The 26,381-nt window shown below is 41.2% G+C and overlaps 1 long non-coding RNA gene across 7 annotated transcripts in view; it reads right to left on the bottom strand.

Annotated features, from left to right (window-relative positions):
* Window positions 1-26,381, bottom strand: part of LOC142743189 (uncharacterized) — a 220,816-nt gene that overhangs the window by 84,464 nt on the left and 109,971 nt on the right. For all 7 annotated transcript variants that reach the window (XR_012881514.1, XR_012881510.1, XR_012881511.1 and 4 more), the window contains one exon: window positions 3,253-3,326. This is a non-coding gene — a long non-coding RNA (uncharacterized LOC142743189). The remainder of the gene's footprint in view (window positions 1-3,252; window positions 3,327-26,381) is intronic.

Raw genomic sequence — 26,381 nt, 5'->3', positions numbered from 1 at the left:
GATTCAACTGTATCTGCGTCCTGAGGAAGAAGATACAGTTCAAACCGGGATAAAAAAAATTAAAAAAACGAAATGCGCAAGATGACGTCTGTCAATTGTACTGAATTTCGGTTTGATTTTTTTTCAATTGCCCACCCCTAACACTCAGCCCCCCTTTGTAAATCGTGCCACACAGACCCCCTTTTATATAGTGCTACACAGCACCCCCCATGTAGATATTGGCACACACAGCCCCCTCTTGTAGATAATGCTACAAAGCCCTCCTTGTAGATAGTGCCACACTGTCACCACCTTCTAGATAGTGCCACACAGTCACCCCCCCTTGGGGATAGTGCCACACACCCCCGTTTTAGATCACAGATCTGATTTACACATATTTGGACAGTGACATCAGGGGCTACATCTAGGAGCGGAATCCCCAGCCAGAGCGTCGGCAACGCTCTGGCCAGCGATTTCGCTTCTAGAGGGAGCACCGACCGAGCGTCAGCGCCCCCCTCTGCCTTCCCTCCTAGTTGCGCCCAGGGCACTTGCCCTGCCTGCCCCCCCTAGCTATGCTCCTGCCTTAGTGAACCACATAGAATATACCAACTGCCTTTCTTACACAGTATATAGGATGACACTATTCATTCACAAAATTAAAGTTAGGGACCCCTCTACGTGTAACCGCTGTAAGATACATTAGGGAGACCTGATCTATGTTACAGCGCTGTTCGAAGTCAGAGAGGTACTGAAGAGATGTCATTGAGCTTGTTAACTCTGTTTATAGAACACTTATTGATACGGTTGGGGAAAATCATGTGTTGTACATAAACTTGAAAATCAATAAAAATTATTTGATTAATAAAACCCCCACCGTTTACTAGCCGAAAATGGAGGTGATCAGCAGGAAATTAACCTGTGTTCTCTGCAGGATTTCTACAAGACTGTTTGCTTCAGGAACATGCAAGGAACTGACAGCGTAGGAAGGGGGGAGAGTAGAGAAAATGACAAATTAGGAAGGGTTATCTCCTGCTTACTTTTAACAATTATTTCTAGGTTTAGGGTACCTTTAAAAGTTTTAAATCAGCCAATTAACCCCTTCCTGACTGCTTCACTTAAATTAGCAGCTAATAGAGAAGTCTCCATGCTATTAAACATTTAATTTATGTTCCTTATAAGATGGAATGAATGCTGTGTTCGGGAGTGCTTAAACAGTTTATGGACCCATACATATCAGTACTGAACATCTTGGTTTCAACTGTATTTTTATTAAAGATTTTCAAAATGTATACAGTATAGATGATAAGGTCAAATTTCACAAAAAGTTCAACAGCAGTATAAACAGATCAATGTCGCTTGCTACTCATTTATATGAGTCCCATATGGGAGGTAAAACTAAACGAGACAAAGACAAAAGAAAAGAACAATAGGAAGCGGAGGGGGCGAGGGACTGATTGGGGACGGAACCTTATATATGGATAGTCGAGGATTTATCCAGAAGACAGAGAAATCCAATGTAAGTCCCATGGGTCCCAAATTAATTTGAAACGGTCTAGGAAGTCGTAAATTCCATAGTACGAATTTCTCTAATTCTAGTCAGCAAGTCAGTGTCAGTGGGAGGTGTAGTCTGTTCATTTCCATACAATCAGGGTTTTAGCTGCCGTGAGGATGTGCTGAAATAGATAGGCAAGATGTTTCCCTATTGACTGAGGGACATTTAACAAGTAATTTATATGGTCCAAGGGCATATCCTGTTGTAATACTGTAAGCGCCAGATCCCTAACCTCCGACCAGAACTGTTTCACAAGGGGGCATTCTCAAAAAATATGGAACTGGGTACCCACCTGACTCCTGCATCTCCAACACACAGAGGGGATGTTCGGGTTGAAACTATGTAGGAGAGAAGGGTGTGGTACCAAAACATGAGAATTTTATGTTGATTTTCTTTATATGTCATGCAAAGAGAAGTTTTGGCCGCCTTCAACCATATTATCTACCACGTTGTAGGGAGAATAGATCTGCCTAATATGATCTCCCACTTAGTCATGTATCTATGTACGGGTGGAGTAGAGTTATCTGGGGAAAGCAACATAGCATAAATGGTGGGTATAAGACACCTAGTTGTGGGAGTGTGATGACATAATTTTTCAAAACTGGTAGGCGTAGTAACCGGAGTGGTTTTGAAAATATGAAACATATAATGTCTAATTTGTAAATAGTGAAAAAACGCAGAACAAGGGCTATTATGATGTTGTTGAAAGTAGGGAAATGGATGTGAACTAGATCGGCCAGGTGGAAAATATCAGCCCCAAACCAGAGTCGGACCATCTGCGAGGTAGATACCCATGGGAGCATTCGAACGCTAAATGGAAGTGTTTCTTACACATTGCCCAGACTTCTCCCTGAAATTGCATGGGACCCAAAACGGTAGATGAGGGCAAGGCTATAAGGTTTCCCCTTAGCAAGGAGTTGGGGTTAGGCGGTGCCATCCACAGTTTTTCTATTTCAGTCCACTTAGTGTATGCTGGAAGGGACACCCAAGAGGGAATGTAGCGAAGATGAGCCGCCCAATAATAGTTCGCAATGTCCGGCCCAGATAGATCCCCGGCATATTTGCTAGATAGTAGAACAGTTTTAGGGATCCGATGTCTACCGGAATGCCATATGAACCTAAGAATGTAAGACTGCATTGCTGAGACAGCTCTCTGCAGAACCACTAGTCTGTGTGTGTTCTCGCGGAAGGGAACACAGCGCAAGCCTCCCTGACACTGTCCGAGATTGGCGAAGAGATCACGCCCCCTTGCCATTTAGTTAGATAGAAACGCCCCATTGACAGTTCAGGGGCTTATTTACATATCGGGAGCCAAATATAACGGCACAGATATGTAAATAACGGAGGAAGATAGGAAAAAAGTGTAAACTGAGACAGTGTTCGTGAAGCCCTGCCTATTACATGCTGCACTCAGCTGCACATGTATGGGCAGGTGAAAGGTTCTCTTTAAGCAGCGTAAAAATATTCCTCATACGTGTTACACAGCGTATTTCCCATTGAAATCAGTGGGAAGCGGTTTGCAGGCGTATTTTTAGGATATTTCAGAGCATTTCACTCTACGAAATACGTCTGAAATATGCCATGTAAACATGGCGTTAGTGTCTTTTACCCCATTTCAACTTTTCTTCTTCTAGTGTATGGACTCTAGGGACGCCATTTTCTTATTTTTAGGAAAGTGCTATAATGCTTAGCGTTTGTGTATTAAACTGTAAGTTGCTTACCTATAGTACAGCTGTTTCTTTACATAATTTCTTTGCAGAGAAATAAAGTAGGGGGACAGCAAAACTGCTTAATCCTATTAAAAGACAAAAAAAAGACAGAAACATAATCAGAAGTTGAAGAGATGAAGACCTCTTGTTGAAGAGATGAATATTTCCACGTTGCGAAAGTTCGATCACCAAGCTGAGGTCATATCGATCGCAGCCAAAAGAACCATGCTGTTTTTGCTCATGAAAGCATGCACATCTAGAAATCACTATGTACTGCATCAGGATGTACTGCATACACAGAATATAGTGCTGAAGAAGGTCCATAGAGCTGCTACAAAGTTTCATCACTTTTAGTACCGAGTAAAAGGAGGCCAATTTGTAAAAAAAAAATTGTAAAAAAAAAATAAAAAAATTGTGAACTCTTTCAAGGTAATATGACAGTGCTGAAATAAATCAGTAAACATACAATAATTATAGAAGTTATATGAAATCAGAAAAAATACACTTATGTTAGTGGATTGGTAACTGTAATTGGAACTAACTATACAGTATTGGCCAAATAATCAGTAACAAATAGTATATTCATACATTTCAATAGCAGTATGCAGCAATATGTCTGATCTAGGGTTGTCTTGCGTCTCTGAGGATTTCAATGGTACTAATTGTTGTTATAAGTAAAAGACCAATGTTATTTCCTAAGGAGGGTGTTAACTACAGGAGCCAACAGTTTCTGCGGGACAAAATGTCCTTTACCTAAAAGCTGTTTAAAAAAGAAAATCAAAATGCAACATATGTCGCAATAGCTGGCAGAAGTCCTAAGAAGAAAAGACATGCAAAGTAGGCCTTGAATAGACTGAATTTAGCAGCTTAACTTTTTAGCAGATGAGAGTTAAAGCATTACCGTATATGTTTTATGAGCTGATTCAGCCTCATCTAGTGTATTAAAAAAAACAAAAATTACCATAGAAAATACACGGCAAAAAAAAAAAAAAATCCCATCAATTCCTCCCTTAACCCCTTAGTGACTAGCCTATTTTAGGCCCTAATGACCAAGCTATTTTTTTTTCGTTTTTCTATAGTCGCATTCAAAGAGCTAACTTTTTTTTTCCGTCGACATAGCTGTATGAGGACTTGTTTTTTGAAGGATTAGTTGTACTTTTTGGGGTATATATCACTTTTTGATTAACTTTTATTAACTTTTTTTGAGGGAATAGAAAAAAACCCTGAAATTCCGTTATTGTTCTTAGCGTTTTAAATTCACGCCGTTCACTGTGCGGTGTAAATAACATGTTACCTTTATTCTATTGGTCTGTACGATTACAGCGATACCACAAATGTATAGGTTTTTTATGTTTTAAACGACTTTTGCACAATAAAAACACTTTTGAACTAAAATTATTTGTTTTTGCTTTCCAAGAGCCGTAATTATTTTATTTTTCTGTCAATGTAGTGATATGAGGGACAAGACGTAGTTTTAAAATGGTACTGTTTTGGGGTACATGGGACATTTTTTATTAACTTTTAGGACTTTTTGGTGGGCGATGGAAAAAAATAGCAATTTCGCAGTTTGTTTTTTGTGTTTTTTTTTACAGTGTTCACCTTGCGGTTTAAATTACATATTAACTTTATTGCTTGGGTCATTACGGTTGCGGCGATACCATATTTGTGTAGTTTTATTTATTTTTTACACTTTTACTAAATAAAACCCCTTTTTATGGAAAAAAATAGATTTTTTTTACTGTAATTTTTATTAATAATTTTTATTTCACATTACTTACTTATTTTTCTAGTCACACTAGGGCACTTCACTGTACGATCATTAGATCGCTGCTATAATGCCTGTCAGTGTAAAACTCGTGCAGGACTTAGACTGGGCCGCCGTGAAAAGGCGACGGACTAGCTAAGGCCCCCTAGTGACCGCCGTGAAAAGGCGTATTGGTGGTTACTAAGGGGTTAATATCCTATTTTCCTTTATTCCTATATGCTCTTATACTGCAGTAAAAATTGAGCAATATATTAATAATTGTGCTATGTGTGTCCCAGGAAGTCAACCATTTCCACTACTCCAAATTCTTTAACTGGCTGTTCAAGAAAAGCTCAGAAGTATTCGTTAAACAAAGGCTGTGACTGATGCCTAACAGTGGAAAGATCATAATATAATGGATGCCTTTGACAGACGCTATACAGTGGAATTCGTCACCCATAGACTCCCAGGCTATAAAAACGTAGAATATGTTTCTTTTACTGGATGCCTCTGTATCAAATTGTGCAGTTTGCTGCTGCCATATTCCATACAGTAAAAACATGGTATCCTCGATTAATCAGCGTCATACAGGCAAAACAAACACCGCCCAGCGAGAGCAGTGTTACCGCCCATTTGGCTAGCATAGCCTCATTTGCATATTTAGAAAAAAGGTTATAACATTTAAAATAATAAACGATTTTGGGTGCAATTTTCACTAGAATTATCAGCATGACCGCTTAATAAGATTAGTTATTAGATTGGACATTGATAAAAGTAGAAACAGATCCTCTTTGAAGTGGTTATCCAAGATGATGAAAAATACAAAAAGGTACCTATTTGTGTCAATAGTCACCAGGTGATGCCACCATACAGTAGCTCAGCAGTAATTATTTTTCATTTTTATTATGTTACCCAGCTCCGTGCAGTACTACTGTTTTGATGCTGACAAGACTGGATTACCATGTAAAAGACTACATTTCCCATGATTCCTCTCACAGATATTGTCAATATTTACAGGTGCCTGCATGCGCCTCAATTACAAGGTGTAAGGGAATGCTGCAATCGCATACAAACTCGCACACACACACACACACACACACACACACACACACACACACACAGCGGGAGAGGGAAAGGTGAGATAACGTGTTCAAAATACAAAACATCACACAAGTAGGAGTTAAACACCAGGCGGAAATGTATTGATCCTTTCCTGACATTTATCATATAGATGCGTCATGGAAAGACAGTGCTTCCCGCATTTTGCCGTATCCATACGACAAATGGTGGACGCTGAGTCGGTGCCACCATCCCCCGGTGTCAGCTGTATGTTACAGCTAACACCCTGCTGTAATGGCAGGGACCGAAATTAGCTCCGATCCCCGCCATTAACCCCTTAAATGCAGCGTTCAAAAGCGATCGCTGCATTTAAGGGGTTTGCTGCTCATCGGCACCACAGCAATGAAATTGCCGGGGTGCCGGTGGCTGAAATGGCAACATGAGGCCTAATACTGGCCTCCCGGTCTGCCTAGTACGGAAAGCGATCGCTGCATCTGAGAGGTTGGCAGTAGATCGGCCATGCAGTGCTGCCGACTGCTGCTATGGCAACAAGAGGCCTAACAATGGCCTCCTGCTCTGCCATTACGGAAGCCGATTAGGTCCCGCCCGGAGGCAAAGCCTAATCGGCTTGTTGTCAGTGAACGACTGACAGAACTAATGCATTGCACTACATAGGTAGTGCAATGTATTAGAAAAAAAATCAGACAGTTGGACCCTCAAGTTCCCTAGTGAGACTAAAACAAAAGTGTAAAAAAAGTTGTAAAACATATAATAAAAGTTTCAAGTAATAAAATAAAACGCAATCGCCCTTTTTACGGCCTGAACTATAAAAACATTATGCTATATATTTCACATGGTGAACGGAGTAAAAAAAAAGCCAGAAAAAAACAATGGCAGAATTTCTGATTTTTGGTCACTTTGCCCTAGAGAAATTGGAATAAAAAGTGATTAAAAAGTCGCATGTATTAAAAAATTATAACTATAAAAACTATAGCTCTCGCAAAAAACAAGCCCTCATACAACTCTGTCGCCTAATTTTTTTTAAAAGTTATGGTTCACACAACATGGCAAAGGAAAAAATACATTCTTTTTACAAAAGTAATTTTATTGTGCAAAACGTTGTAAAACATAAATGCTATAAACTTGGTATCGCCGGAATCGTACTGACCCGCAGAGGAAAGTTACCATGTAATTTATAATGCATGGTGGATGCTGTATAAAAAAAACTATGCCAGAATTGCTGTTTTTTGGTCACCTTGCCTCCCAAAAGAATAGGATAAAAAGTGGTCAAAAAGTCGCATGTACCCCAAAATGGTACCAATAATAACTACAACTCATCCCGCAAAAAAACAGTCCTCGTACCACTACGTCTATGAAAAAATTAAATTGGTTGTCTTCAATAAGTCAGGAAAGAAAGAATATGCAGTTGTTCAGGCCCGAGGGGAACATTTCTTCTGTTTCAGGAGGTGAATTATCAAGGCCCTTAAATTAGGGAACCAGGAAGGGTAGGGCCCAAACATATCTGCAGGAAGTGAGGGTGCCCATATTATATCAGGGCAACACTTCCCAGCAAAATTCCCCGAACTGCAAACGTGCAGACCAAAAGGGGGATAAGAAAGCACATCATTTATCAGTGCGAAACTGGCCTGTGCATAAAGGATTGCTTCACATCTATGGATTTTTTTTCTCCCCATTATTATACCACCTATGCCACTGATATACTCTACCCAGCTTACATATGCCCCCACATTAAAAACTGAAATACCAGTAAAACCCCAAACAAAACTACTACCAAGCAAAATGCACGCTCCAAAAGCCAAATGACGCTTCCTCCCTTCTGAGCCCTACAGTGTGCCCAGACATATACTTTTTACGTTTACTTCCACATATATGGCATCGCCTTACCTGGGAGAACCCTTTTAACAATGTTGTCTCCCTTTGCACAAGCTGGGCATGACATATTTGCGACTGAAATGGCATATCTAGGGAAAATGTTTTACTTTGCACCATCAGCAGCGCATTTATTTATTGAAAAGACCTGTGGGGTGAAAATGCTCATTACATCCTTCATAAATGCCTTGAGGGGTGTAGTTTCCAAAATGGGGTCACTTCTGGGGGGTTTCCACTGCTTTGATTCCAAAGGGGAATTGCAAATGCGACATTGGGCCCAGAAACCAATCCAGCAAAATCTGCACTCCAAAAGCCAAATGGTGCTCCTTCCCTTCTGAGCCCTATGGTGTGCCCAAACAGCATTTTCTGACCACATATGGGGTATTGCCGTACTCAGCAAAAATTGCTTTACAAATGTTGGGTTTCTTTTTTTCTTTTATTTGTTGAGAAAATGAAAAATTTGGAGCTAAAGCTTTGTCTTATTGAAGAAAAAGGATTATTTTTTTTTTCACTGCCCAATTCTAATAAAATCTATGAAACACCTGTGGAGTCAAAACGCTTACTACAACCCTAGATTAATTCCTCAAGGGGTGTAGTTTCATAAATGGAGTCACTTTTGGGTAGTTTCCACTGTACTGGTACCTTAGGGGCTTTGCAAAAGCGACATGGTGCCAAGAAACCAATCCAGCAAAATCTGTACTCCAAATGGCGATCCTTCTCTTCTAAGCCCTGCTGTTTGCCCAAACAGCAGTTTATGCCCACATATTGGGTATTTCTGTACTCCAGAGAAGTTGCTTTACAAATGTTGGGGGCCTCTTACTTCTTTATTCCTTGTGGACATTGTTGTTTTTTTTTATTATTGGAAAAAAATAAAAAAATTTCATTTGTCCAAAATTCTAATAAAATCTATGAAACACCTGTGGGGTCAAAATGCTAAATTAATTCCTTGTGGGGTGTAGTTTCCAAAATGGGGTATTTTTTGTGGTGTTTCCTTTGTTTTGTCATCACAAGACCTCTTCAAACCAGACATGGTGCCTAAAATATATTCTAATAAAAGAAGGCCCCAAAATCCTCTAGATGCGCCTTTGCTTCTGAGGCCTGTGTATCAGTCCTGTAGCACACTAGGGTCACATGTAGGATATTTCTAAAAATGGCAGAATCTGGTAAATAAATATTGAGTTGCGTTTCTCTAGTAAAACCTTCTGTGTTACAGGTAAAAATTTCTTAAATATGAATTTCTGCAAAAAAATGTTTACTTCTACTTTACTTCAATTCTTGTTAAACACCTAAAGTGTTAAGAAACTTTCTAATTGCGGTTTTGAATACTTTGAGGGGTGTAGCTTTTAAAATGGGGTCTTATGGGGGTTTGTATTGTATAGGCCCCTCAAAGCCACTTCAGAACTGAACTGGTCCCTGAAAAAATAGCCTTTTGAAATTTTCTTAAAAATGTTAGAAATTTCTGCTAAAGTTCTAAGCCTTGTAACGTCCTAGAAAAATAAAAGGATGTTCAAGAAATGATGCGAATCTAAATTAGACATATGGGAAATGTTAATTAGTAACTATTTTGTGTGGTATTACTATCTGTCTTTCAAACAGATACATTTAAATTTAGAAAAATGCAAATTTTTCGCTAAATTTTGGTGTTTTTCACAATTAAATACTGAATGTATTGACCACATTTTAACACTAACAAAGTCCAACGTGTCAAGAGAAAATAATCTCAGAATCGCTTGAATAGGTAAAAGCATTCCAAAGTTAGTACCACATAAAGTGACATGTCAGATTTGTAAAATGTCAGGAAGGTCAAAAGCGGCTGCAGTTTGAAGGGCTTAAAGAGGCTCTGTCACCAGATTTTGCAACCCCTATCTGCTATTGCAGCAGATAGGCGCTGCAATGTAGATTACAGTAACGTTTTTATTTTACAAAAACGAGCATTTTTGGCCAAGTTATGACCATTTTTGTATTTATGCAAATGAGGCTTGCAAAAGTCCAACTGGGCATGTTTTATGTGCGTACATCGGGGCGTTTTTACTACTTTTACTAGCTGGGCATTCTGACGAGAAGTATCATCCACTTCTCTTCAGAACGCCCAGCTTCTGGCAGTGCAGACACACAGCGTGTTCTCGAGAGATCACGCTGTGACGTCACTCACTTCCTGCCCCAGGTCCTGCATCGTGTCGGACGAGCGAGGACACATCGGCACCAGAGGCTACAGTTGATTCTGCAGCATCGGCGTTTGCAGGTAAGTCGATGTAGCTACTTACCTGCAAACGCTGATGCTGCTGCAGAATCAACTGTAGCCTCTGGTGCCGATGTGGCCGACACGATGCAGGACCTGGGGCAGGAAGTGAGTGACGTCACAGCGTGATCTCTCGAGAACACGCTGTGTGTCTGCACTGCCAGAAGCTGGGCGTTCTGAAGAGAAGTGGATGATACTTCTCGTCAGAACGCCCAGCTAGCAAAAGTAGTAAAAACGCCCCGATGTAAAACACATAATACACGCCCAGTTGGACTTTTACTTTAAACACGCCCACTTGGACTTTTGCAAGCCTCATTTGCATAAATACAAAAATGGTCATAACTTAGCCAAAAATGCTCGTTTTTTAAAAATAAAAACGTTACTGTAATCTACATTGCAGCGCCGATCTGCTGCAATAGCAGATAGAGGTTGCAAAATCTGGTGACAGAGCCTTTTTAATACTGTCCCAGTCTTAATGAATATTTTGTATCTTTCTCCAGGTTGCTTTTTCTTAAGAGGCTAAATTTGTTTCATTTTGTCTGTCTGTGCGACACTGAAAACTACGGCAGCCAGGAGTTAGTGGCTAGTGCGGGAAAACAGAAGTAATTTTTACTACTTTTGGGCTGTTTGCTAAATTTTTACAGCAGAAAACTGTGGTACAAACGTTGATAACTTCCTCCCCCAGTATAATAATTATGTGAGTGCATGTTACAGGGACATCTCAGCTACAGACAATACATTAGTGATAGATCTTCCTGCATGTAAATCAACTGCACCTAATGCTTAAAAACTGGATAACCCCTTTAAGAACTATAAGGCGATATTCATATTTTACAAATCAGAGAAGAAAATAATTAGCAGTGGTTGTAGCATTCCACACAAAGCTGGATTGCCAAATCAATTTTAACTGCTTGGAGACACAGACCGTTTTTCAAATCTGACATGTCTCACTTTATGTGGTAATAACTTTGGAATGCTTTTTCCTATCCAAGCGATACTGAGATTGTTTTCTCATGATGACATATTGTACTTTATGTTAGTGAAAAAATATTTGATCGATAAATTCAATATTTATTTGTTAAAAATCTCACAATTTTGGTAACACTTGGAAAAATTAATATTTTTCTAAATTTAAATGTATCTGCTTGTCAGACAAATAGTAATGCCACACAAAATAGTTACTAGTTTACATTTCCTATATGTCTACTTTATGTTTGCATCGTTTTTTCAACGTCCTTTTATTTTTCTAGGACGTTACAAGGCTTAGAACTTTTGCCACAATTTCTCACATTTTCAAGAAAATATCAAAAGGCTATTTTTTCAGGAACCAGTTTAGTTCTGAAGTGGCTTTTAGGGCCTTATATATTAGAAAGTCACCCCATTCAAAAAAATGCACCCCTCAAAACAGCATTCAGAAAGTGCCTTAACGCTTTAGGCGTTTCACAAGAATTAAAGCAAAGTGGAAGTGAAATTTACAAATTTCATTTATTTTGCCGAACAGTTTTTTTGCTAAATTTCTTTGACTTAAGCCATAAAAATGAAAATCAAAATTTTTTCCAATTAATTGTTTTCATTCTTATAAGGAATACAGGAGAAAAAACACCCCAACATTTGGAATGCGATTTCTCCCGATTACGGAAATACCCCATATGTGGTCATAAACTTATGTTTTAACACACGGCAGCCCTCAGAAGGGAAAGAGTGCCTTTTGGCACTCATATTTTGCTGGAATGGTTTTTGGTGCCATGTCGCATTTGCAAAGCCCCTGAGGGACCAAATCAGTGGAAACTACGTGGACCAGTGGACCATTTTGGAAACTACACTGCTTATGGAATTTATCTATGGGTATAGTGGGCATTTTGACCCCACAGATTTTTTGCAGAATTAATTGGAATTAGGCCGTGAAAATGAAAATGTAAATTTTTTTCCCCAAAAAAGTTTTAGCTTAGATTTATTTATTTTTACAAGGGCTGAAGTAGAAAAGGCACCCGAATATTTGTAAAGCAATTTCTCCGGAGCATGGCAATACCCCATATGTGGACATAAATTGCGGTTCTGACCCACGGCAGGGCTTAGAATGGAAGTAGTGTTATTTGGCTTTTGAAGCTCAAATTTTGCTGGAATGGTTTTCGGCGCCATGTCACGTTTGCAAAGCCCCTGCGGGACCAAATCAGTGGAAACCCCCAAAAGTGACCACATTTGGGAAACTACACCCCCCGAAAGAATTTATTGAGGGTTATAGTGAGCATTTTGACCCCACAGGTTTTTTCCTGCAGAATTTAGTGTAATTATGCAGAGAAATTTAAAATTACATTTTTTTCTGATAAAACGTGGACATTTTTAATTTTTACATGGAAAAAAGGAGAAAATGCACCACAGCATTTGAAAAGCAATTACTCCCGATTACGGCAATACCCCATATGTGGTAATAAGCTGCTGTTTGGACACACGGCAGGGCTCAGGAGGGAAGGAGCACCATTTGGCTTTTGAAGCTCAAGTTTTGCTAGAATAGTTTTTGGGGGTGATGTCGCATTTGCAAAACCCTAAAGGTACAAGAGTACAGTGGAAGCCCCCAAGAAGTGACCCCATTTTACAAACTATACCCCTCAAGGAATTTATCATTTCCTGGACATATAGCAGGGCTCAGAATTGAGTACCATGAGGACTATTTTGGTGATTTTCACAGCATTGTCCCACAATTGCAGCGCTCTAAGGTCAAATAGTAAAACAAGCCCCCAAGTTGTGACCCCTATTTTGGAAACGACACCCCATAGGGCAGTAGCGGATGGTGTAAAGTAAAAAATTGCAATTTTCCGCTGATATGCCATTTTAGTGCACAATATGTTGTGCCTAGTTTGTGCCACTGAAGACAAATATCTCAAAGTGTTAAGCGGATTCTCCTGGCTATGGCGTTGCCATATATGTGGACATAGACTGCTGTTTGGGCACACTATAGGGTTCAGAAGGGAGGGAGCGGCATTTGGCTTTAGGAGCGCAGATTGCGCTTGGTGGTAGTTCTGTTTGGGGTTTTACTGGTATTTCAGTTTATAATGTGGAGGCATATGTAATCTGTGCGGGGTACATCATAATAAGAGGGTATAATAATGCGGTAAATAAATAATAATCTGCAGATGTGTGGCCAGTGTCGCACCGATAAATGGTGCCCAATTTTATCTGCTTTTGGAACACACTGCACATTTTGCGTGGCCATATTCTGAGAGCCAGAACGTCTTTATTTTTTCTCCACTGGAGCTACGTGAGGGCTTATTTGTTGCGGGACAATCCGTATACAGCTAACACCCGCTGGCGATGGTGCAGGCTCAGCTTCTGAACCCGCACTAGCAACACAACGTTCAGTAAGACCTTGGCAACAGCAACGTAATAGTACATTGTATGTCGCCAAGGGGTAAAAAGATTCTCAAGCTTCCCACAACATTCCTTTGGACAGTGATTTATCACAGCAATTTTTTGTAGTGAGATAAATACTCTTGTGTGTAGGCCTAGCCTAATCGATTCCTATGGACGGAAATTTATTGCTCACTACAAAAAAAGAAATAAAGTCTAGGTTTAGCCCCAGCCTGAAGCTCTGAGTTGTCACATAGCAGAAATAAGCATAACACTTACATAACTAGATGGATTTAACATAATCAGTCTGGCTCACTCTCAGCTCTTATGCAACTCCGTAAACAAAAGTTCAAGGTTAGGTTCATTTCTCCCACAGCTTTCTAAACTACACAAGCCTTGAATGTTATGCTAGCGTGTATCATCTAGCAAGTGATGGTAACGGATTTCTTTGACATTAACTGCCATGGACAAAGTCAATTAAAAAAAATCGGAATGTTGTTGTTCAGCTACCATGAGATCTTGGAAGTAAATTTGTCACATATACGCAATGATATCAATAATTAGAATAATGCACAAAAACATTATATCAAATAATATGAAAAAACTATTGGCAAATTAGGTACAAATTATACGAATATTAGTGGATAATGATAAAATTCATATACAATGTAAGCATTCATCTCTAACACATTGAGAGAAAATATGAGGCCCTGTTCACCTCTGCGTCAGGGCATTCCATTGTTCTGCTCCACCAGAGGAGCAGAACATGGGAATGCTGGAAGCAACGGTTCCGTTGCAACATGGACACCAATGGCGGCCGACAGGACCCATTGACTTTAATTGGTTCCACCGGTTTTGTTAGGATGTCCATGGTATTACAGGAAACAATAGTGCTGCATGCAGCGCTATGGTTTCTGGAAATTTTTGCCAGACCTGCGACGGAGGCCCATAATGAAGCATCCAACGCAGATGTAAACAGGCCCTTAATGGTCATGTGTGAGAACGAAACAAACAAATATAAAACATCCAAAAGAAGCAAAACATCTCTGATGCCTGCCATAGAAACAGAGATTGCAGCTTACAAAGCCATATCCAAATGATGCCTGCCATAGAAAGAGGGATTGTAGCTTACAAAGCCATATCCAAGTATCATCCAGAATGTATTTACAATGAGGTCATCTCTACAGGAGGAAGGGACAAATCTGTAACTAATTTCGCAGGCAAATTCCGCTGTATGAATAAAGTCTAGTGCCTTTATTTAGAATATTTAGAAACACGTGTAGATCTAAGGCCCTGTTCACCCTGAGTTTTTTGCAGGCAGACAATTCTGCCTCAAAATTCCGTCTGGAATTTTGAGACAGATTTTGATCTGCCTACACGCTGTTTGCAGAGAAATTTTTTTGCAGCATTTTTCGCCCCGTGGCCATTAAACGCAGCGGGAAAAAACGCTGAAAAAAAAATGCTTTCTCTACCTCCCATTGAATGTCAACGCCTATAGATAGGTCATTACCTATAGGTAAGTTTTACCGCTGACGGAAAAAAAACGCCTCCGCCTCCCATTGAAATCAATGAGTGGCGTTTTCGGCTGTTTTTTGGCACGTTTTCTGATGCGGTTTACAGCGTAAAAAAAAAACGTGTCAAAAAACTCTAAGGCTGTTAGACATTGCAAATAGGAGTTCATATTTAAATTGTGTATCTACTCTCTTAAGAACCTCTGAAACGGTAGAAGTATCTATTTGGAAACTAAGCAGAAGCGTTTGGCTCTTAAAACATGTGAAACTGGCCATCTATTTGTAACCGGAATAAGAATGATATTAATATTTAAAAGCTCCCGGTGGATTGAATACTCCAAGTTTTCACGTATAAAGATATTGGTATACTGGCACTTCCCCTTTTCCAAGATGGCGATATAGTACTGGAGAGGGGATGATGCTCGTGTGTTGCCTGATGACTCTCGCGAGAGTTTGCTGGACCTTGCTGTTCCATGTTGTCGTGGTGATGACTAACTCAAATGTCTACTTTGATCCAATGGAAACATTGCTTGTGAGCATGCGCAGTCTGATCTGTGGAACACTGAGAACTTACAACGTGTGTTACATATGAGTCCAATGATTGTTTTTCTCTGTAGATCGGTGAGTGCTAGCTGATTTTGTTTTTACACCGCGTTCCAAATTATTATGCAAATTTTATTTTTTGCTGATTTTCCTAAATAGTCAATGCAAATAATAGTCAGTATAATCTTCAAGCCATCAACCGTTTGAGTATAATGCAAATTTTATTGAAAAAATCTCCTAATAACAGATTTTTTTTTTAGAAGTGAAAAAACTCAAAATGCACTGTTTCAAATTATTATGCACAACAGAGATCTAAACATTTTAAAGGTTGTTAAGAGAACTAAAATGGTAATTTGTTGAATTTTCAGCATTAGGAGGTCATATTTACAGAAATCAAAAGCTCTTTCAATCAAAAAAAACTTAACAGGCCAAGTTACATGTTAACATAGGACCCCTTCTTTGATATCACCTTCACAATTCTTGCATCCATTGAATTTGTGAGTATTTGGACAGTTTCTGCTTGAATATCTTTGCAGGATGTCAGAATAGCCTCCCAGAGCTTCTGTTTTGATGTGAACTGCCTCCCACCCTCATAAATATTTTGCTTGAGGATGCTCCAAAGGTTCTCAATAGGGTTGAGGTCAGGGGAACATGGGGGCCACACCATGAGTTTCTCTCCTTTTATGCCCATAGCAGCCAATGACACAGAGGTATTCTTTGCAGCATGAGATGGTGCATTGTCATACATGAAGATAATTTTGCTACGGAAGGCACGGTTCTTCTTTTTGTACCACGGAAGAAAGTGGTCAGTCATAAACTCTACGTACTTTGCAGAGGTCATTTTCACACCGTCAGGGACGCTAAAGGGGCCTACCAGCTCTCTCCCCATGATTCCAGCCCAAAACATGACTCAGCCACCTCCTTGTTGACGTCGCAGCCTTGTTGGGACATGGTGGCCATTCACCAACGATCCACTACTCCATCCATCTGGACCATCCAGGGTTGCACGGCACTCATCAGTAAACAACACGGTTTTAAAATTAGTCTTCATGTATTTCTGAGCCCACTGCAACTGTTTCTGCTTGTGAGCATTGTCTAGGGGTGGCCGAATAATAGCTTTATGCACACTTGCAAACCTCTGGAGGATCCTACTCCTTGAGGTTCGCGGGACTCCAGAGGCACCAGCTGCTTCAAATACCTACTCCCACTAGTGGGAGTGGCTATTATTATTTAATGCACCTGTTCAGTCTCCTTCATCAGCGTTTCTAACCTGTCTGTGTCCATTTGTAAGTATGGCCTTTTTCGGTGTCTTTGTGTATATATGTCCCCTTGTTTTTATCGGTTTGGTTTGTATATCAGGAACAACAAGTTCCAGTTAGGGAGTTAGGGACTCGCAAGTCTGGGGATCCTTGTCGTGGATTGCGAGCTTGCGTCCTTTTGGCCAAAATGATTACTAATACCCCAGGTATTTTTCATTCTTACTTATATTTGCTTCTTTTGGACACAGCCGGGTCTTTGATGCTGGGAGAGTATGGTGTTTTGTTGTTTGGCATAGCAAGCAGGATAGCCCGCTCTATGAATTATGAAGGCATCACAAATAGGCTTCTACCTGGCTATACACGCTGCGCCTCATGACTTATACACTATCCCTCCATGTTTCACACACTTGCACCCCATTATTCATTTATTTCTATTTAGGCACTTTACTCATTACTGCCCCCTATATTTCACTTATATTATTATCACTTGCACACACAATATTCATTTATTATTTTTTACTACACATCCCATGCACCACACGCCACTCCCCTCAAGACTAGTGGGAGTGGCTATTATTAATTAATGCACCTGTTCACTCTCCATTAGCGTTTCTGACCTGTCTGTGTCCATTTGTAAGTATGGCCTTTTTCGGTGTCTTTGCTTCAAATACCTGTTTGCTGCTTTGCAATGGCATTTTAGCAGCTGCTCTCCTAATCCTATTAATTTGTCTGGCAGATATCTTCCTCATTATGCCTTTATCTGAATGAACCCGTCTGTGCTCTGAATCAACCACAAATCTTTTCACAGTACGATGATCACACTTAAGTTTTCTTGAAATATCCAATGTTTTCATACCAATGTTTTCATACCACTATTTCACGCTTTTCGGCAGCAGAGAGATCCTTTTTCTTTCCCATATTGCTTGAAACCTGTGGCCTGCTTAATAATGTGGAACGTCCTTCTTAAGTAGTTTTCCTTTGATTGGGCACACTTGGAAAACGAATTATCACAGGTGTCTGAGATTGATTACAATGATCCAAAGAGCCCTAAGACACAATACCATCCATGAGTTTAATTGAAAAACTAATAATTAAATGTTTATGACACTTAAATCCAATGTGCATAATAATTTGGAACACGGTGTAAATTAACTGCACCTTGTTTATGCACTTTAGGATAAAACACTGTTTTTTATATACTATTTATAAAACATTGATTTTGTACTTTTTTGTATTGTATGACAACTAATGTATGTAATTTAAGATTGGTTTCACTGGTCACTGTATATTTATTATATGTGTATTATTACACTTTTTCTCTGAACTATATGTTAATTTGTGAACACTGATTGCTTTGGCTTTGCCACATATATACAAGTCTATGCTGTAACACATTTGACTTGAAAAACCCTCAGAGAGGGTGAAACGTTGTAGTAGATGTTGGTTGAATAAACCCACGTTTTTGGAGTGCTGCTTCGTTCTTTTTTTCTTGAATATTTAAGTCTTTGCACAGTTTTTTTTTTAAATTGCATTGTATGTTTTTTGCTAAATAAAACATTTCTAATTGGTCTTACTTAAAAATTGTCTACCATTTGTCTTCTGTACCTGCAGTGTATTTCAGTACATGGCCATGACTGTATTCAGTTCTATCTCTGATCCGTCAGTCAGCTCCCTGATGGCAAACTCAGCAGCCACTCCTATGTAGACTTATGTACGAGCATTTAGTGTGACATCTGCGCATGTGCAAGGTCCTACTCACTGGTGTGTGATGTGCACATGAGAACTGTTCCCCTTCCAGCAGCCACTTTCTCCTCTCCAGGACTAATGTGCATGCCCAGCGATCTCTCCCAACCACAGATAGCCAAGCATGCACAGTGCAACATGTTCCCTGTGTTAGCCAAGCAGCTACAGTGCAGGGGGAAGATCTGAGCAGAAGCTCAGAGCGGGAGGATAAGAAATACATAGACCACACTGTGTGGGTGTAGTTATGCAAAACAGCCTCAGAAGCAGCAGAAAGGAGGGCGGAGAGGTTCTCGCCACCCCCTCCTGCACCAATTGTACCTGCGTCTATAGGAAGCAGATAAAACTACATACTTAAGCGCTGAATGGCCGGGCACGTTTCGTGCCCGAACATTCAGCGCCTTACAATGACGCCGATTGGGAGGGCAGAATGACTTGCCCTGCCAATCAGCGCCTTTCGATGACGTCATAACGCAGCTTTCGTATTTGAAGGGCGCCGATTGGCGGTGCTAGTCATTCTGCCCTGCCAATCAGCGCCTTTCAACTACACTAGTGGCGCGAAGACATCATCGCGCCGCTTCCGTTTTTTAAAGGCGCTGATTGGCCATGACAATCAGCGCCTTTCAATGACGATAGCGGCGTGATGATGTCATCACGCTGCTTCCATTTTTGAAGGGTGCTGATTGGCGAGACAAGTCATTCTGCACTGCCAATCAACGCCTTTCATCGACGCAAGCGGCTCAATGAAGTCATCACGCAGCTTCCGTTTTTTAAAGGCACTGTTTGGCGGGGCAAGTCATCGCACTTATGTCATTCAGCCCCAAGCAGACCTACCCAGAAGTGAGCACAGGACGGTGCGGGAACGTGATCAAGCTGAGTAGGTAAAGTTTTTGTTTTTTTCACTTAAAGGTGTGTGTGGCATGATCTACGGGGAAGAGCTATATGTGGTGCACAATTACAGTGGAGGCTATATGTGGGACACTATCTACAAAGGGCTATATATAGGCCGCGATCTACAGGGGGGCTATATATAGGGCGCTATCTACAGGGGGGCTATATGTAACGCGCGATCTACAGGGGGGCTATATGTAGCGCGCTATCTACAGGGGGGCTAAATGTAGCACGCCATCTACAGGTGGGGGCAATATGTAGAGCGCTATCTACAGGGGGGGCAATATGTAGGGCGCTATCTACAGGGGGGGCTATGTGTAGAGCGCTATCTACAGGGGGGATAGATGTAGAGCGCTATGTACAGCGGGGGCTAGATGTAGGGCACTATTTACAGGGGGATCTATGTAGGGCGCTATCTACAGGGGGCTCCATGGCGGGCACTATCTACAGGGGGCACTATCTACAAGCGGTTCTTTGGCGGGGCACTATCTACTGGGAGCACTGTGTGTGTGACACAGTGTATGGTGCTATTATAATCAGTCACACAGTGTATGGTGCTATTATAAATCGGGGACACAGTGTATGGTGCTATTAGAATTAGATGTGCAGTGTATGGAACTATTATATTTAGGGGTGTATTGTGTGGAACCATGAGAATTTTATCTTCGTTTATAGGTGCAGAAATGTTTGAAAAGTGAACCTGAAAACATCTGAGCGGCAAAATGCAGAAATGGGCTGTGGCCGGGAGAAGTCATCATAGAGGTCTGGACCAGATGGAGAAGAAAAGAGAAAAAGAACAACTAGAATCTGAAAAGACGCCACCGGTGAGTCACAATGTAAATGTTTATTCTGCATTTAATCAGTACTGTAGTCACTGTATGATCTGCAGCGAGATGATAGTGGTATGATTTTTTTTGTGAAACAGCAACTCCCAGCCTATCCTTACCATTGTTCAGGCCATGCTGGGAGCTGTAATTTTACGCCGTACAAACCTATACGGCAGGGGTTGCACTAAATTGAGCTGTATTTCTGCTGGTGTTGTATTTATGTGCTGAGCTTGGTTCTGGTGCTGTATTTATGTACTGAGCTTTGTTCTGGTGCTGTATATATGTACTGAGCTTGATTCTGGTGCTGTATTTATGTACTGAGCTTGGTTCTGGAGCTGTATATATGTATGAGCTTTGTGCTGGTGCTTTATATATGAACTGAGCTTGGTTCTGGTGCTGTATATATATATATATATATATATATACATACATACACTGAGCTTGGTACTGTATATATGTATGAGCTTTGTTCTGGAGACGCATATGTCAGAACTTGGTCCTGATGCTGTAATTATATAGGATATATTTATAATAACAAAATGACAGGGCATATGGAATTGTTTTCAATTCATTGTACATTTAATGGGAACCTACCAGGTAGTTTTAACCCCTTGAACCGCCACTATGCAGTAATACATGACCTTACAATATTTCCAAACATTCCCTTGTATGTTTTTTTCAGATGCAGCAAAATCTATAAAATCTACTTTTAAAACGGAGCACACTATACGCTATCTACTCATTAATGGGTCATGGGGTGGTGCCGCTATCCTGAAGAGTTACATAGTCCTGCCTCCAAACCCAGCTTTTTATGCTTGATTGACATCCCCCTTACTGATATACATCACTACTGGTCTCCTCCAACTTTCTTGGATGCGCCATTGCCTTGTACTACTTGGGCAGGCACCGTGAAGCGAGGTATACTCTGCCTGGCTGCACCGTGCATGCCAGTACAAGGCAATGGCGCATCCGCAAAAGTTGGAGAAGGCTGCTAGTGATGTAGAACAGCCAGGGGGATGTCAATCAAAATCTGGGTGTCGCCATTTCAATTTTCGCCTTAGGCAGCAGAAAAGCTAGAATCGGCCCTGGCCCATGCAAGAGAAATCCATACAGCCAGAGAAGAGAACATGTGACTAGTGCTGGGGAACACTCCTAGAGAAGAGGACATGTGACCAGTGCTGGAAAACGCCTCTAGACAGGAAGTTTGAATGGAGAAAAGGTTGCAAACTGGTTATGACAGCTGCTGAAGCCATAAAAAGGAAATCTCAATGCATAAAACAGATAAGTGCAACTTTTTTTTCTGCAGGGACTTCGTAACGTGCATGTATATTGATTTTTTTAATACACAAAAGTTTCCATAGCCTTTAATAGAACCAGAGCCAACTCTAGTTAAAAGCTGGTATCCTAAGGGTCAGTTCACACAGTCTTTTGGCGCTGATTTTGATGCGTAAACCGCAGCGAAATCAGCAACAAAAAAATGGGCAAAATTGCTCCACAGTGATTTCAATGAGAGGCAGCAGGGGTGAACCTAGCCCGTCTGCCGCCTGAGGCGAACTATAAAAAGGCGCCCCCCCCCCTCACAAATCTATCGGAGTTTTCTCATTCCTAACTTTACACATCAAACACGGAATATATAAATTTTTTAAATAGGAAAACATTTGATGTTTATTTGTTAGGCCCTGTTCACACAGAGTATTTTGACGAGTTTTTGGGCGTGGAAACCGCTCCGCAAAACTCGTCAAAAACCGGCCGAAAATGCCTCCCGAGAAAGAAGGGACATGCCCTATCTTCGCACGTTTACGCCTCTGACCTCCTATTGACATCAATGGGAGGCAGAGAGAGGGTATTTCGCTGAGTTTTTTGCCCGTAGCACTCAATGGCCGTGAGCGAAAAACGCGGTGAAAATCGCGCCAAACGACGTGCAGGAAGGACAAAATTTGCCTCAAAAACCCCAAAAACTCAGTGTGAACATAGCCTTAAAGTGCTGTTTGAAGTATGGAAAATATTTAAAGAATTATTCTTACTGCCAATCAGTGCAGTGCAAATAGTACAGTCTGCACAGCCCCATATCTCTCCTCGGCAACCAGTCTCATTTGCGGCAAAACTCTCTGCAATTACATTCAGGCCAGTCCAGGACGGATCGCGCTTAGCGCTGTTTTGAAGCGGCACGTCCTGGGCTGGTTTCTTTGCTCTACCTGCTGTATTGTTGTGGTCTGCCTGTGCTGGCTCGATGCCAGTGGTGGATTAATATGATCTTTGGCCCTGTGCGGTCCACAAGTTATGGACCCACATCCCACACGTAAGTATCACCTACATGTCAAAGTACATCACATGCCACTCTGCGGACTGTCTCTTTGCCTGATCATCCGCTGCCACTCACGCTTCCCCACAGCCCGCACCACTGTAATGTACATAGATTGTAAGACCAACATTACCAATAATACCGCCATACTGCTACTGAATAATACCCCATACTGTTACTGAATAATACCCCCATACTGTTACTGAATAATCCCTCCATACTGTTACTGAATAATACCTCCATACTGTTACTGAATAATACCCCCATACTGTTACTGAATCATACCCCCATACTGTTACTGAATAATACCTCCATACTGTTACTGAATAATACCCCCATACTGTTACTGAATAATACCCCCATACTGTTACTGAATAATACCTCCATACTGTCACTGAATAATACATTTATACTGTTACTGAATAATACCTCCATACTGTTACTGAATAATACATTTATACTGTTACTGAATAATACCTCCATACGGTTACTGAATAAAACTGCCAAACCATGATCACATATTACTACAACATTGTGTCAGAAAAAACCCACCATACTGTTAGTGAATAAATCACACTATATATAGACCAATATTACCACCATATAGTAACCTTATAGAGGTAGATGCCAGTTATACACAAGATATCTGCAAACCATATAAGTGATTACAGTATAGTTAAATCGAGTGACTATTGTGGCAAATTTACGTTTTTTACATTTTTATACTGCTTTTTTTTGGTAGGTTCCGCTGGAGCGTTTGGACTACGTCGTAGATACAATGGACTACTCCGATGATCTACTTTAAAAAAAAAAAAATGGTGAAAGAGGGTTGCATGGGGGAGTTTAGATTTCAATAAAAGTTTTTCTTGTGTTTTTTTTTAATACTTTATTATGGCCTTAGTAATGGCTGCTGTCTGATTGAGAGCGTCCATTACTAAGAAGGGGCTTAGTGATAGCCAGTAAAAAGGCTATCACTAACCCCTATAATTACCCCGGTTCTCACTGCCGCGAGGGGAGTACGATCCAGTACCCGACCATCTGAAGCGACGGTAAGGCAGCAGGGCGGTCACAGGCTGGTTTTACCAGGCTGGGAAGGGATAAAAAACGTGGCCCTTCCCACCCTGGGGATGCTAGGCTGCAGCTGCTTTATTGTATCTGGCTGGTTGTGAAAAATAGCGGGAACCCCACGTCTTTTTTAAAAAATAAATAGAAAAAAAATTACGTGAGATCCCCTCCATTTTTCATAACCAGCCAGATACAATAAAGCAGCAGCAGCCTAGCATTACCAGGGTGGGAAGGGCCATGGTTTTAGGCCATTCCGAGGCTGATATTACCTGCCTGCGGCCACCCCAGTACCCGCCCTTCTCTTCAGACAGTCGGGTGCTGGATCGTACCCAGTTCTTCCCAGTACTCCTGTTGGCGGTGGGTACCGGGGTAATAATATGGGTTAGTGATAGCCTTATTACTGGCTAACACTAAGCCCCTTCTTAGTAATGGACGCTCTCAGACAGCTGCCATTACTAAGGTGGTAATGAAGTATTAAAAAACAGAGACATAAAGACATTTATTTTATTGAAATGACAACTCTTCCACAGAATCCACTTTAACCATTTTATTTAAAAAAAAAATAAATAAAGCTTAAATCAGCGAAGTAGTCCAATGAATCTACGACGTAGTCCAAATGGTCCAGCGGAACATGCAAAACAAAAATTAGCAGTATGAAAAATAAAAATAAAGCTGGCTGCCCCCACAGACGTACAAACATATGAATAAATAGCTACCTTCGGAAACATATTAAAATAATTAGAAAAATTAGGCCAATAAAAAAATAAAAAATGATAACACCTTTCTTTTAAAGAGAACCTTTCATCTCCCCATACATGTACAGCTGAGTGCAGCAGGTAATGGGGAGGGCCGCACAAACTCTGGGGCACTTTAATTTTTTTTCGTTATTTAGATATCAGTGCTGTAACATTTGGCGCCCGATATTTAAATAACCCCCTGAACTGTCAATGGGGAGGTAATTGGCAAGGGGGCGTGTAACATCGCTGTGACACTGTCCAATCAGCTACGGTCAGCGTTACAGCAAGAGCTGGAGAGAGAGCGCGTGTGCGCAGCTCCGCCACCACTAAGGAACACAAGAGGAGAAGAAGTGTGTGAATTCTTCTTCTTCTGTTTCATGGCATCGGGGCTGTGCGTGCACGCACGCTCTCACTCTTTAGCTCTCGGCAGACAAGGACGACAAGACTGATCTCTCACCTGAGATCACAGTCTTGTACTTGCCTGCCGAGAGCTGAAGAGTGAGAGCGTGCGTGTGCACATGATCTCCTCTCTCCAGCTCTTGCTGTTGACATTGTCCGCAGCGGATTGGGCAGTGTCACAGCGATGTTACACGTCCCCTTGCCAATTACCGCCCCATTGGCAGTTCATGGGGTTATTTAAATATCGGGCGCCAAATAATACAGCACCGATATCTAAGTATGGAAAGAGGGTAGAAAAAAAAATGTAAAGTGCCCCAGAGTTTGTGCAGCCCTGACCATTACATGCTGCACTCAAATGCAAATCTGTGGGCAGGTGAAAGATTCTCTTTAAAGTGTAACAACTTTTTAAAAAAATGTTGACATGTCAGAAGTTTTGATCAGTGGGGGCCGAGCACTGAGACACCTCCACTAGTCGCTAAAACGAAGCAGCAGAAGTGCTCGGGTGAGCGTGTGCCGCTTCAATTCTGTTTGGCTTTCCTTGGAGCAGTGTACAGGCTCAATAGAAAGTCTAGGAGTCCGTACAGCGCTCACTCGGCTGAAAGTCGATCATAAATGAAGCGGCACAGCGCTCACCCGAGCACTTCTGCTGCTTCGTTTTAGCGATCGGTGGGGGCCTCAGTGCTCGGTCCCCCACCGATGAAAACTTCGGACATGTCCCTATGATATATAAAGATATCTATTACTGCGATTGGTGCAAGTTTTAATTACTTTTTATTGAAAATGATTTTTTGACTTTTTGAGATACAGCTGCTTTGTATCCTGTATACAGAGCAGCTGTATATAGCGCTGAGACCTGAATCCATTAGGTCGCCTATTACCGATCACATCGAAGTTATGAACTTAGATGTGATCGGTTACAGCTCGATCCTGCAGGACTCGCTGACCTGACGGATACATGATACAGCGCTATATACATTATATAATATATTTATTTTAATTAGCGGGGGCAGGTTTATGGGGAAGGATTAGGGCCTGCTCACATCAGCGTTGGCTTTCCGTTCCGGGGTTCCGTCGGAGGTTTCCGTCGGGTGAACCCCCTGCAACGGAAAGTCAAACTGAAACCACAGCTTCCGTTTCAGTCACCATTGAAATCAATGGTGACGGAAACATTGCTAATGGTTTCCGTTCATCGCCATTCCGGCACGTTTCAGTTTTTGTGATGGAAACAAGAGCGCAGTCGACTGCGCTAATGGTGACTGAAACGGAAGCTGTGGTTTCAGTTTGACTTTCCGTTGCGGGGTTACCTCCGACGGAACCCCAGAACGGAAAGCCAAAGCTGATGTGAACAGGCCCTAAGGCTTCTTTCACACTAGCATTAATATACGTTTACCTCTCTTCCGTCAGAGGAAGAGAGGATCAATACGTTAAACGGAAAGCAACGGCTCCATTAGAATTACCATTGCTTTCAATGGTAATTCTTTTGTATCAGTTGCTTTCCGTTTGTCTCCGTTCGCTACGTTTCCGTTTTTTTGAAAGGAAACAAAAGTGAAGTCTGCAGAACTTTTATTTCCGTTCAAAAGAACGGAAACC

The sequence above is a fragment of the Rhinoderma darwinii genome, chromosome 2, assembly GCF_050947455.1.
Source record: "Rhinoderma darwinii isolate aRhiDar2 chromosome 2, aRhiDar2.hap1, whole genome shotgun sequence".
In the NCBI taxonomy this organism is placed as follows: domain Eukaryota; kingdom Metazoa; phylum Chordata; class Amphibia; order Anura; family Rhinodermatidae; genus Rhinoderma; species Rhinoderma darwinii.
The sequence above is the reverse complement of the archived record's forward strand: the minus strand, read 5'-3'. Positions and strand labels throughout refer to the sequence as shown.